Source organism: Triturus cristatus, chromosome 1_1, assembly GCF_964204655.1.
Source record: "Triturus cristatus chromosome 1_1, aTriCri1.1, whole genome shotgun sequence".
Classification (NCBI taxonomy): Eukaryota; Metazoa; Chordata; class Amphibia; order Caudata; family Salamandridae; genus Triturus; species Triturus cristatus.
In genome coordinates, this window is record NC_140579.1 from 418,278,146 (window position 1) to 418,291,466 (window position 13,321).

A 13,321-nucleotide genomic window follows, 5' to 3' on the forward strand; every position below is an offset into this window, starting at 1 on the left:
GGTCATAGAGCTAGTCCCTCCCTTTCTTTTACAATAAGATAGGTACACCTTGCCATTGCAAGTTAGATAACCCCGGACGACGCTTTACAAGAAGAATCCTGGCCCTTCGACGTTCCACTTCCTTTGGAAGACGGAAGAATCTCCCTTGGAGTCAAGGAGTGACTCCCCTGCTTGGCAGGCACCTGAAACTCTAATCAACGGTCGCAAACTTTCCCACTCCTGCCAGAGTCTGAAGTCCCTGCATCCGCAGAAGTGGATTTCCTGACTTATCGACGGCCATTGTTAGTTCCCAGCAAAGCTGAGGCACGTGGACCCCACGAGTGACGAGGAACCGCAATACCTAGGAACTGTGCACTATTGTCAAGTGCAACCCCTTCACAACGTTCTACGAACTTGTGCTGTGGACGATTTGTGGCCCAAGCCTCCAGCAGGTTTTGCAGCAAAAATCAGCGGCCTATCCCGCCCCGAGTGACCGTGGGCTCCAATGAAGCATTTCCTCAAGAGGCGTCTTTGCAATCCCTTGCCCATTGGCTTGTGGGTCCCCCGAAGACTTTCTTATCAACTCAAAGGGCTCCTCTGGTTGCACCACGCCTGCCCTCACTCACCCTCACTGGGTAAATCCCTCAGACCTTGCTGTTCTGCACCATCGACTTTCTTCACTCCACACAAGACTTGCTGTTGCCAAGGCTTGCTGACTCCAATCTGGCTGCCAACACTGCAGTCAGCTGCAGACTTCATGGCACACTCAGAATCCAGCTGCTGGTCATTGTTGATCCTTCCTGGACCTCGTGAGCGAAGAGTCAAAACACCCTTGATCACCTGAAATCACCCGACATCCGTGGGCATCGATCTTCCTGTCCCCGGGTCACTGGCAAGTGACTGTGAACACTGTTGCTTCAATTTTCCGGTCGTCTACATCTTGAATCCAGCCTTGGATTCCACCGGACACTTCTTCAGTCGCCGATAGCAGCAAGTCTTATTTGGTCTCCATAGAAAACAGCGACGCGACCCGACACCAAAAGACACCAATGCACCCAGCTTCCCTGGGTGAGGTAACTTGTGCACTCTGGTGCCCTAGTGTGTGTTGGCCCACAAATTACTTACCTTGTAAGTGGCTTGCTTGTAGACTTCCTCGAAGTACCCTAAAACTTTAAAAATCAAACCGCAACTTACTCCATTGTAATCAATAGGGAACCCGTGGCTGTGTTCTTACACTGCATGCGTCTCCCGTGGGTCTATCACTTACCTGCTATCACTGCAGTCGTGAAGCCCCAGCGATTCTACAGGCCCTAGGCCTTGTCATTCTGCAAGTCAACTTTCCTAAACCTCTTTTTTAGTATATGGTCTGGTACGCCCCTAGGGCCCCAGCCATATTTGTGCTTAACTTATTGTGAAACGTTGATATTTGAATGTGTTACTGGCTTCTAATCTCATAAAGAGATTAGTAGAGTGTGTCTAGAGATAAATACATATATATTTGATATATATACCTGTGTGGTGTCCTTTCATTTGGTAATTCAAGAGATTATAAGGTAAAAAAAGCTGCTTTACTTTCCTCTGAGACTTAGCCTGAAGGCTGCTCTCCACAGCTACCACTAGGATAGTTTTCTTTAAAAGGTTGTCTTAAACCTATCTACCATAAGAGTCGAATTGGACTGGTGCAAGGTGGCCACTATAACTAGTGACCAGCATATGCCAGGCCAACTTCTCACATTGGTGGGCAGCATGTGGGATTCCAGCTTGCCATTGTTTTACCAGAAAATATCTATTTGAATTACTAACTGAAAACCACTTAAGGTACTCAAGGTACATATAAAGTCAAGCTTAGTATCAATAAGTTCTACTGAACTTAGAGCTGTTTGCGAAGGGATAGCACACCCTTACTACAGCTCAAGCTAGGATCAGTAGGCCACAAACTAGTGTAGGTAGTACAACACTGCACAACACAAGAATGTCCTCAAGGTATGGACCCAGTTGTTCCACCCAACCTCAGTGTAAGGACATGACCTTCTTTGACTTGAAGGCCATGTGTGTTGCAAGACACCTGGGGTTAGGACAGAGTCCCTCCACACAACACCTGATAAATTTGCTAACAGCAGATGATCTCAGACTGGCTCTAGGAGCTGGTGGATCTGGATCAGGGGGTGGGTCAGCCATAGTCTTTGGGTCTGATGATGAAAATCACGATGACCTGGAGTCTGTGATTGAAGGGCCAGACCCACAAGGGTCTGCAAAGGACAGAGGAATTCTCCCTAAGAGAGCTGACAGGAGTGAAAAGAGGCCTAGGCCCCCTTCAAGGGAATATAACCACTCATATCACTCTGGCAGAGAATCTGTCCATCAGAGGAACTCATACTTTTATAGAGAGACCTCCTCTGACAGAAGGTACAAGATGCTCCAGTATGAGGAAGCTAGGCTTGCCCTCAGAACCAAGCAATTGGCCTTAGATAGAGAAGCCTTTGAGCTCCAGAGAGCTTCTAGAAAAGAGGGGTTAAAACCCCCTGGTGGCAGCAACAGTGTCCCTAGAGGCAGAGATTACATTCCAGACCATAGGAACCTGTCCAAGGTTGTTCCTTCCTACCAGAGTGGGGATGATTTCCACAAATGGATCACTGCTATGGAGATCTCAGACTGGCTCTAGGAGCTGGTGGATCTGGATCAGGGGGTGGGTCAGCCATAGTCTTTGGGTCTGATGATGAAAATCACGATGACCTGGAGTCTGTGATTGAAGGGCCAGACCCACAAGTGTCTGCAAAGGGCAGAGGAATTCTCCCTAAGAGAGCTGACAGGAGTGAAAAGAGGCCTAGGCCTCCTTCAAGGGAATATAACCACTCATATCACTCTGGCAGAGAATCTGTCCATCAGAGGAACTCATACTTTTATAGAGAGACCTCCTCTGACAGAAGGTACAAGATGCTCCAGTATGAGGAAGCTAGGCTTGCCCTCAGAACCAAGCAATTGGCCTTAGACAGAGAAGCCTTTGAGCTCCAGAGAGCTTCTAGAAAAGAGGGGTTAAAACCCCCTGGTGGCAGCAACAGTGTCCCTAGAGGCAGAGATTACATTCCAGACCATAGGAACCTGTCCAAGGTTGTTCCTTCCTACCAGAGTGGGGATGATTTCCACAAATGGATCACTGCTATGGAGAGGGCCTGTAAAGTTCAACAGGTCCCCCATAAACAGCGGGCAGCAATCGTGTGGCTCTCCTTTTCTGATAAAGGTAGAGGCAAGCTCCTCACTGTTAGAGAAGAGGATGCTGATGATTATGAAGTCCTGAAGAGTGCACTGTTAGATGGGTTTGGCTTAAACACTGAATAGTACAGGTTGAAGTTCAGAGATACCCAGAAAGCACAGACTCAGGACTGGACTGACTTTGTTGATTGTGCAACCAAGGCTCTGGAGGGTTGTCTGGTTGGTAGTAGAGTTACTGATTTTAAGGGATTGTATAATATTATCATGAGAGAACAGATTCTTAATAATTGCCAAAACCAGTTGTTGCATCAGTACCTGGTGGACTCTGATCTGACCTTTCCCCAAAAATTGGGAAAGAAGGCAGACAAATGGGTCAGAACCAGGGTGAGGCAGAAAATCCAGAACCAAGGGTGTGACACCAAAAAGCAAGATCCTAAAGGCTCTGAGAAAGGTGGGGATAAGGCAGAAGACCAGAAGTCTTCACAAGGGCCCCAAACATCTGCATCTGGTGAGGATTCACAGTCTACAAATGGAAAAGGCTAAATGAAGTCCTGGTGCAAATTCTGTAAACAGAAATGGCACTGGACTTCTGATTGTACCAAGTCCAAAGACCAAACCATCACAACTCTTCCCCCTAAGGTAACTGTTCCCCCTAGTGCAGCTACTGGTGGAGGTGGTAATCAGAATAAGGGTGTAGTAGGGTTGACCCTGGGTTCTGATGTGGACTCTGGCCTAGTCAGAGTACAAACACAGGCATTGCTTGTTTGTGAGGGAGACCTTGATATGTCCTTCCTCATGAACTCCAGTAACCTGGGCAAATACGACCAGCAGCCTATAATAAATGGCAAACAGGCTTTGGCATTCAGGGACACAGGTGCTAGTGTCGCCATGGTGGCAGAGGATCTAGTGAAACCTGCACAGATCATCCTTTGTGAAATGTACCAGGTAACCAATGCAAGCAATGTCAGGACCAACCATAGTGTGGCACTAGTGAATTTCTCCTGGGGAGGTGTAACTGGCCTCAAAAAGGTAGTAGTCAGTGCAGACCTCCCTGTCGAATGTTTGTTGGGCAAGGATCTGGAGACTTCAGCCTGGTCTGAAGTAGAGTTATGGACTCATGCAGAGATGTTGGGCATACCTGCAGAGGTATTTGCTGTGACCAGGTCACAGGCCAAGTTGCATAAAACGGAACCAGCTCTGGATCCTGACACTATGGACCAGATGCTACCCAAGAGGAGGAGCAGTAGGGTGAAGGCTATGCCTTCCCCTCTGTCTCAGATCTCAGATTCCCCTCCTGAGGGAGGAGAAGCAGAGCCTGAAGAAGGAACTGCCCCAGAGGAACTTGAGCCTGATCAGGTTGAGTTCTTGGGGGCAGGGGGGCCTTCCAGGGAAGATCTGAGTAAGGTGCAACAGTGCTGCCCCTCTTTTGAACCCCTCAGATAGCAGACTGCTGCTGAGACTGCTGGGAGTGCTAGTGGGTCCCATAAGGTTTATTGGGATGAGGGACTCCTATATTCTGAGGCTAGAGATCCTACCCCTGGAGCCACCAGGAGGTTGGTAATACCTCAGAAGTTATGGGTGTTCCTCTTGACCCTAGCACATGATATCCCATTGCCTGGACACTTGGGCCAAAACAAGACCTAGGACAGGCTTGTCCCTCATTTTCAATGGCCACACATGTCAGAGGACACCAAGGAGTTTTGTCGCTCCTGTGTCACTTGCCAAGCCAGTGGCAAGTTAGGTGGCATAACAAAGGCCACTACCTGTGGTGGGGGTTCCCTTTGAAAGGGTAGGGATTGACATTGTTGGTCCCCTTGACACCGCCAACAGCATCGGGGCACAGGTTTATCCTGGTGGTAGTGGATCATGCCACCAGGTACCCAGAATCCATTCCCCTCAGGACCACCCCAGCCCCTGTGGTGGCAAGAGCCCTCATTGGAGTCTTCTCCAGAGTGGGTTTCCCTAAGGAGGTTATATCTGACTGAGGTAAAACTTCATGTCAGGGTATCTGAAAGCAATGTGGAAGGAGTGTGGTGTCAATTACAAATTCACTACTCCCTATCACCCACAATGCAACGGGTTAGATGAGAGATTCAGCAAAACCCTAAAGGGAATGATTAAGGCCTCCCAGAAAAGCTTAGGCGAAAATGAGACCTTTTACTTCCCTGCCTTCTGTTTGCATACAGGGAGGTCCCACAGAAGGGGGTTGGCTACAGCCCCTTTGAACTTCTGTTTGGGCACCCTGTCAGAGGTCCATTATGTTTGGTGAAGGAGGGCCGGGAGTTACCTCTCAAACCTCCCAAACAGGATGTGATAGACTATGTACTTGGTCTCCGCTCCCGGATGGCAGAGTACATGAAGAAGGCAACCAAAAACACTGAGGCTAGCCAAGAATTGCAAAAAGCTTGGCATGACCAAAAGGCTGTCCTGACTGTTAACCAGCCAGGCCAGAAGTGTGCGTGTTGGAGCCTGTGGCCCCTGCAGCTCTCCAGGACAAATGGAGTGGCCCCATTACAATTGTTGAGAAAAATGTCACCTACTTGGCGGATCTTGGAACTTCCAGGAGCCCCCTTAGGGTGCTCCATGTCAACAGATTAAAGCCATATGTGGACAGGGCTGACATGGGCTTGCTCATGGCAACTGATGAGGACCAGGAGGAGGAGAGTGACCCTCTCCCTGACCTGCTCTCACAGAACCCTGATGATGGGTCAGTTGTTGGTGTTGCTTTGGCAAGCAGCCTCACTGAGGATCAGCAAACTGAATGCAGACAAGTTCTGCAACAGTTCAGACATATGTTTAGCCTGACCCCAAGTCAGACTTCCTGGTGCACCCATGAGATGGACACTGCGTGTCAAGAGTAAAATCTACAGGCAACCTGACCATGTCAGGGACTGTATCAGGACTGAAGTCCAGAAAATTTTGGAATTAGGAGTGATTGAGCCTTCAGATAGCCCTTGGGCTAGTCCAGTAGTCCTAGTGCCAAAACCTCACACCCAGGGTGGTAAGAAAGAGATGAGGTTTTGTGTAGACTACAGAGGCCTCAATGCAGTCACCAGGACTGACGCCTACCCAATTCGAAGGGCAGATGAGCTCATTGATACTTTGGCCTCAGCCAAATATCTGAGTACATTTGACCTAACAGCTGGCTACTGGCAAATCAGGTTAGCTGATGATGCCAAGAACAAAACAGCATTTTCAACCCCTGGTGGGCACTATCACTTTGTGATAAAGCCCTTTGGTTTGAAAAAAGCACCTGCCACTTTTCAGAGGTTGGTGAATAAAGTTCTGACTGGTATGGAAACCTATTGCTCAGCCTATCTTGATGATATTGCTGTCTTTAGTTCCACCTGGCAGGATCACCTGGTACACCTCAGAAATGTTTTGGAGGTCCTGCAAAAAGCAGGCCTCACTGTCAAGGCTACTAAGTGCCAGATAGGGCAGAGTCAGGTTGTGTACCTGGGCCACCTTGTAGGTGGAGGCCAGGTTCAACCATTGCAGAGCAAAATCCAGACCATAATGGAATGGGTAGCTCCAACCACCCAGACAAAGGTGAGAGCCTTTTTAGGCCTGACTGGGTACCATAGGAGGTTTGTTAAGGGATATGGATATATAGTGACCCCCTTAAATGATCTTACCTCAAAGAAAATGCCAAAAATGGTTCAGTGGACAGCTAGCTGTCAAAAGGCATTTGATGACCTGAAGCAGGCAATGTGCACTGCCCCCATCTTGCAGAGTCCAGACTACCAAAAGAAGTTCATTGTTCAAACGGATGCTTCAGAGCTGGGTGTGGGAGCTGTACTGTCTCAACTTAATGATGAAGGTCAAGGCCAGCCATTAGCTTTCATAAGCAGAAGGCTGACCCCTAGAGATAAACGTTGGTCAGCTATAGAGAGGGAGGCCTTTGCTGTGGTGTGGGCCCTGAAGAAGCTGAGGCCATACTTGTTTGGCACTCACTTCATAGTTCAGACTGACCGCAAGCCCCTCCCATGGCTCAAGCAGATAAAAGGTGAAAATCCTAAACTGCTCAGGTGGTTCATTTCCCTACAGGGGATGGACTATTCAGTGGAACATAGACCTGGGACCCACCATGGCAATGCAGACGGACTCTCAAGGTATTTTCACTTAGAAAATGAAGACTCAACTGGTCAAGGTTAGTTCAATGTCTCTGCGTTTGGGGGGGTTGTGTAGGAGAGTAGGATCTGCACTTATGTTGCCCCCACTTTTTTTCTGATGTATACTCTGGTTTCTGGATATAGTCTGGCTAGGTCCCTGCTAATCAGGGCCCCAGTTTCTTTGTTCTCTCTAAACGACTTGGAGTGCATATTAGATGCACTAGTGATTGGTTACGGTGGTGCTTTATGAGCCCCTAGTATATGGTACCTTAGGTACCAATGGCATAGGTACTTTACAGGCCTACCAGGGGCTGAAGAATGTATTATGCCACCCCTGGGAAGCAGACTAAATCTGACACCCCAGGCCTGCTACTGCAGCCTGGGTGAGGTAGTGTTAGCACTCCTCACAGAGGTATAGGTTCCTATATCTCACCATACACCCACATATAAACTTATCAGTCACCCCTATGGAAGGCCCTATCAATCCTGAGGGCAGGGTGCTTGGTTTACAATGTGAGGGGGTGCCTCTGCCTGAGCAGGGCCCCTCTGAAATTCGCAGGGTCTATTCCCTGTGGCTGTTTGTGGATGTGGTTTAAACCATATACTCTTAAGTGCATTATAACCTCCCGGTTAATGCTAACTTTGGAATGACTGCATCAAAAAATGTCGTGTTTGGTGTCAAGCAACTTGGAATCATACCCCCACACCAGTAACTGGTGTGGGAGTATGATCCCACCCTTCTAGAGGGGACGACATGTACCCACTGTGGAAACATGGTAGAAATCTGAAAGAGCCCTGGCATCACAAAATGGATGCCACCAGCACAGATGCTGGGCTGCCCTCCTGCTGCTGACCGAAACTCGCAGTGGAGGAGGCCCAACAATATGCATCCTATCACAGGGAGGTGTCACCACCTTCCAGACAGGGTTTAGTGTATTGGAGCTGGGTGGGTGCAATCTTGGAGTGCTTTGAAGTCCTGCACTGGGGGAACAGTAGGCTCCTCTGTGCATATTGTAACAACAACAAGGAAACCTACGATCAACAAAATGGGAACAACACAAGAAGAAGCAAGTTGAGCACTTTTTCATTAATAATTGATCCCATTGGCCACCATATTAGTAGCCCACATCATCTGGGATTAAATAGCCCTTGCTGAACCCTTCAATAAATCAGGGCTACAGACTAAATAGGCTAACAAGACCCATCTATCTAAGATATGGTGTCTGACCTCATGTTTTGATATGGCTATCTTCTATGTAAATAGTGGTGCTGGAAAACAGTGCAAAAATAAAAAGTGAAAAGTGAAATGATGAAATCATCTACTAGGACAGAAAAATTGTTTTATTAGTATCTGTCCGAGTGACAATGTTAAAACCAGTGTAGAAGCAGTTTTGAAAGAATAACTGCTCAAGTTCAACAAAGGAGGGTCTACATGTTTCAGCCTCAAGATTAGATGATAATCAGGCTTTCGTCAGGACCTATAAGAACTCGTGCTACTGCTGTTTGTATAGTGTGTACCAAAGTAATCAAGCACACCAGTGAAGTAAATTATATAACCTACTTAAAATGAGGATATTCCAAACATTCTCCTTGAATTTCTCAGGAGTATTCTTCAAAATCCTAAAAAAAGAAAAAAATGCTCAGTCTAAATAATTATGTATAAATTCCTGCTTGATCATTATTGTCCCCCCGAGCCCTGCAGCCCCGAAGCCCTGCAGCCCTGGAGCCCTGCAGCCCTGCAGCCCTGGAGCCCTGGAGCCCCGGAGCCCTGCAGCCCCAGAGCCCTGCAGCCCCGGAGCCCTGCAGCCCCTGAGCCCTCCAGCCCCGGAGCCCTGCAGCCCCTGAGCCCTGCAGCCCCTGAGCCCTGCAGCTCCTGAGCCCTGCAACCCCCGTGCCCTGCAGCCCCCGAGCCCTGCAAGGGCAGGAGGGAGCCCTACCGCGAAGGTTCAGGGAGGGCAGATGACGGGCTGGCCTGGAAGTCCCGATGAGGGCTCATTTGCCTCCCGGATCCCAGCCAGGGCTCAAGAAGGTCGGGTGCGTCTGGGCCTAGGGTCCCCTCAGTCACTCGGTGCGCACGGTTTACCAGAAAGGGGGATAGCCTTCCTACGGATTACTAGGGGCAGGGTATGCCGGGACACCCCTCCTGGGGATGGCGGTTCTCAGGCTGGGCTAAGCCCGGACGACACTTCCCCGGGGCGTCCGGTGCTCCCTCCTCCAGCCCGCGGCAAGGCAAAGTGCCCGGGACTGGCTCCATGGGTCCCCCGGGCGTCCGGGCCCCGGGAGCTCCTGCAGGCCTCCCATGCCTGAGGCCCAGCGAGGGGTTACGAGCCCCCCGAGCCCTGCAGCCCGAAGCCCTGCAGCCCTGGAGCCCTGCAGCCCCGGAGCCATGGAGCCCTGCAGCCCCGGAGCCCTGCAGCCCCAGAGCCCTGCATACCCTGAGCCCTGCAGCCCCGGAGCCCAGGAGCCCTGGAGCCCCAGAGCCCTGCAGCCCCGGAGCCCTACAGCTCCCTAGCCCTGCAGCCCCCCGAGCCCTGCAGGCCCCGTGCCCTGCAGTCCCAGAGCCCTGCGTGGGGAGGCGGGAACCCTAGCACGAAGGCTCTGGGTTGGACAGATGGGAGTCCTTTCAGTCCCGGCCATCTGGTCGCACCTCTCCCCTCGGCCATCTGGTCACGTGCAAAGCTTTCCAATGGGGTGACCAGATGGCCGGGCCAGCCTGGAAGTCCCAATGAGGGCTCATTTGCCTCCCGGATACCAACCAGGGCTCCAGGAGGCCGGGCACATTCGCGCCTAGGGTCCCCTGAGCCTCGTGGTGCGCGCAGGTTAGAAGAAATTGGGGTAGCCTTCCTCTGGATTACTAGGGGCAGGGTATGCCAGGACACCCCTCCTGGGGATGGCCGTTCTCAGGGGGGGACCAGATGGGCTATGCCCGGTCAACACCTCCCTAGGCGTTCGGGGCTCCCTCCTCTGGCCCAACGGCTTGGCAAAGTTCCTGGGAAGGGCTTCATGGTTCCCAGGCAGACATCCCCCGGGTGTCTGGTCCCTGAGAGCTCCGGTGGTCCTTCCCCGGGCTTGAGTCCCAGCCGGGGTCCCTGAGCCCCTGGAAAGCGGAGCCCCCGAGCCCAGCAAGGGCAGGCGGGAGCCCTACTGCGAAAGCTCAGGGGGGCAGATTGGCGTCATTTCGGTCCCGGCCATCTGGTCGCACCTTTCCCATCGGCCATCTGGTCACGCGCAATGCTTTCCAATGGGGAGACCAGATGGCCGGGTCGGCCTGGAAGTCCCGATGAGGGTCCATTTGCCTCCCGGATCCCAGCCAGTGCTCCAGGAGGCCGGGCGCGTTTGCCCCTAGGGTCCCCTCTGTCAATCGGAGCGTGCGGATTACCAGAAAGGGGGGTAGCCTTCCTCCGGATTACTAGGGACAGGGTACTCTGGGACCCCTCTCGGCCTAGCGGTCCTCAGCCGGCAGCTGGACAGGCCAGGATGCCGCCCCAGCCCTGGGTCTGTTCCGGGGCCTGCCACATGTCAGGCTGCCCCGGATGAGACCCGGCAGGCCACCCCCTGCTGGGCTGGGTCCAGGGGCCCCTGGGAGGGCAGTCTCCTCACCCCAGGCTCCGTCCTCGGTCCTGCCGCGTGGCAGGGTGCCCGAACGAGTTCACCGCGGGCTCCGTCCTGTGTCCTGCCGCGTGGCAGGGTGCCCAGGACAGGGTCCGGCAGGCCCGGGGAGGCTTCCCCTGCGCCTCCGAACCTGGGAGGCCCAGCTGGGTTCAGGGGCCCCGCCAGGCCCCGGGTCGGGGGCTCTGGCCCTGGACCCCATCCCCCGGCCTGCGGCACTGCCAAAGGCCCGGCACGGGGTTCCGTTGTGGCCGGGGAGCCTCCCATTGCTTGGCTGGGTTTAGGAGCTCAGGCCAGGCCCCTGAGGGTCCCGGGGAGGGCGTCCTCCCCACCCCGGGCTCCGTCCTGGGTCCTGCCGCGTGGCAGGGTGCCCTGGACGGGGTCCGGTGGGTCAGTCAGACCTCCGTGAGGTCGGCGATTCTGAAACAGTGGAAGGCAGAACCTGGGCCCACCCGCCGGGGCCCCCAGGGGCCCGGGTACGCACCTGCCTCTCAGCCCCTTCCCGATGGTCCTTTCTCTCTGAGTTTGCTGGGTCAGACCTCCGTGAAGTCCGTGGATCCCGAGATAGGGGAAGGCAGCACCTGGACCCGCCCGATGCGGGGCCCCAGGGGCCCGGTTATGCTCCTGCCTCTCAGCCCCTTCCCGATGGTCCTTTTTCTCCGAGTCTGCTTGCCCCTGAACAGGCAGACACGCTAAGCCAGCATACCCCCTGTGCAGGGTGGCCTGCCAGGGGATGCCCCAGCCGTACTCGATTGGGCACTCTCGGTTCGTTTAGGGATGGACTGCTTGGCCAGCCTCGGCTGTTGTTTCGAGCTAAGCGCTTCCACCCCGCATGGACCGTCCGACTCGAGGGCCTGCCGCCTGGCGGGAGACCCTACCCATCAGAGTGAAGGCCGAGCGGCCCCGTCAGCTCGTGCCCCCCAGGTGTCTGACACAAGCAGGTGGTGTCGGGTGGTGCCAGGCCCTTGGACGCTGCTGCCCAGCAGGTCCAAAGGCCCCACACTCCACGCCGTCACCCCTCTCTGCCGATCTTGGTGGTAGTAGCAAATATTCAAATGAGAACATTGAAGGCCGAAGTGGAGAAGGGTTCCATGTGAACAGCAATTGAACATGGGTCAGTCGGTCCTAAGAGATGGGCGAGCGCCGTTCGGAAGGGAAGGGCGATGGCCTCCATTGCCCTCGGCCGATCGAAAGGGAGTCGGGTTCAGATCCCTGAACCCGGAGTGGCGGAGATGGGCCCCCTTGCGGCGTCCAGTGCGGTAACGCAAACGATCCCGGAGAAGCCGGCGGGAGCCCTGGGGAGAGTTCTCTTTTCTTTGTGATGGGCAGGACGCCCTGGAATGGGTTCGCCCCGAGAGAGGGTCCTGAGCCTTGGAAAGTATTGCGGTTCTGGCAGCATCTTCCCTTCCGGAGCCTTCCACCCAGGCGATGGAGGTGGTGGGCTGAACGCCAGCCTGCTGGCATGACTCAGTGCCGCCCAGTGACGGACGGCTGATGTGCAGGTGGAGCGACCCTCCATCGTTGCCAGGTACCTGGTCCGACCCGGTCCCGTGTGGGCGGTCTGAGGGGTTTGAAGACTCACGTGGTCCCTCCTGGGTTACCCCGGGAGGGACCGGCGGCTGCGGGGCTGCCTGCTCCCGTCACTCCAGGAGCCCCCTCTTCACCCCCATGTGGGGGCGAGCTCCTGGGCCGAGCGCCTAGCAATGTTTTTTTTTTCACAACGGTGCTGTCTGACTCCCAGAGGGGAAGCCTTGAACAGGGCGCCCGGGCCGTCTTGCTGTGCGTGCGGTGGACGGACGGCATTACCTTCCTCCCACCTCTCCTGCGTACGCAGGTGGGCGAACGTTTTCGAAAAGTTGCCTGTGACTCTTGGCGGTGGATCACTCGGCTCGCGCGTCGATGAAGAAAACAGCTAGTAGTGTGAATTGCAGGACACATTGATCATCGACACTTCTGATACACCTTGCGGCCCCGGGTTCCTCCCGGGGCTCAGACTGTCTGAGGGTCGCTAGATCGTCAATCTGCCCGGAGCTTCCCTGGGACGCGGCTGGGGCTGTCGCAGGGTGATCTCCGCTTCCCCTTCGTCCCCCCACAAGATCAGACCCCCCAATCGCCCGTGGCAGGATCCCTTGCTGGGTCCTGCGGCAGAGGTATGCCGCTGGTGCACCTGGACCCCCGAGAAGGGGGCCTGGCGACCGGTCCGCCCCGGGCCCGACCCAGGGCGCCTGGCTGTGTGCCGCGCATGGCTATCTATGGTGTCCCACTGGCTGCCCGCACGCACGAGCCTTGGCCCCCAGCTCCACGGCCGGCTTCCCGGTGAGGGTAAAACCCCTCCAGATCCGATCCGGGGAATAAGGGCACGTGCGCTGCTGGGATGCCAGGCCCCTGCTTCGGCAGGGGCCTGACCTTCC

The 13,321-nt window shown here is 54.1% G+C and overlaps 1 long non-coding RNA gene and 1 pseudogene across 3 annotated transcripts in view; one reads left to right on the plus strand and one right to left on the minus strand.

Annotated features, from left to right (window-relative positions):
- Nucleotides 1-13,321, minus strand: part of LOC146870347 (uncharacterized) — a 394,511-nt gene that overhangs the window by 332,583 nt on the left and 48,607 nt on the right. The gene's annotated exons all lie outside the window — the stretch shown is intronic.
- On the plus strand, nucleotides 12,775-12,918 carry LOC146870348 (5.8S ribosomal RNA; annotated as a pseudogene).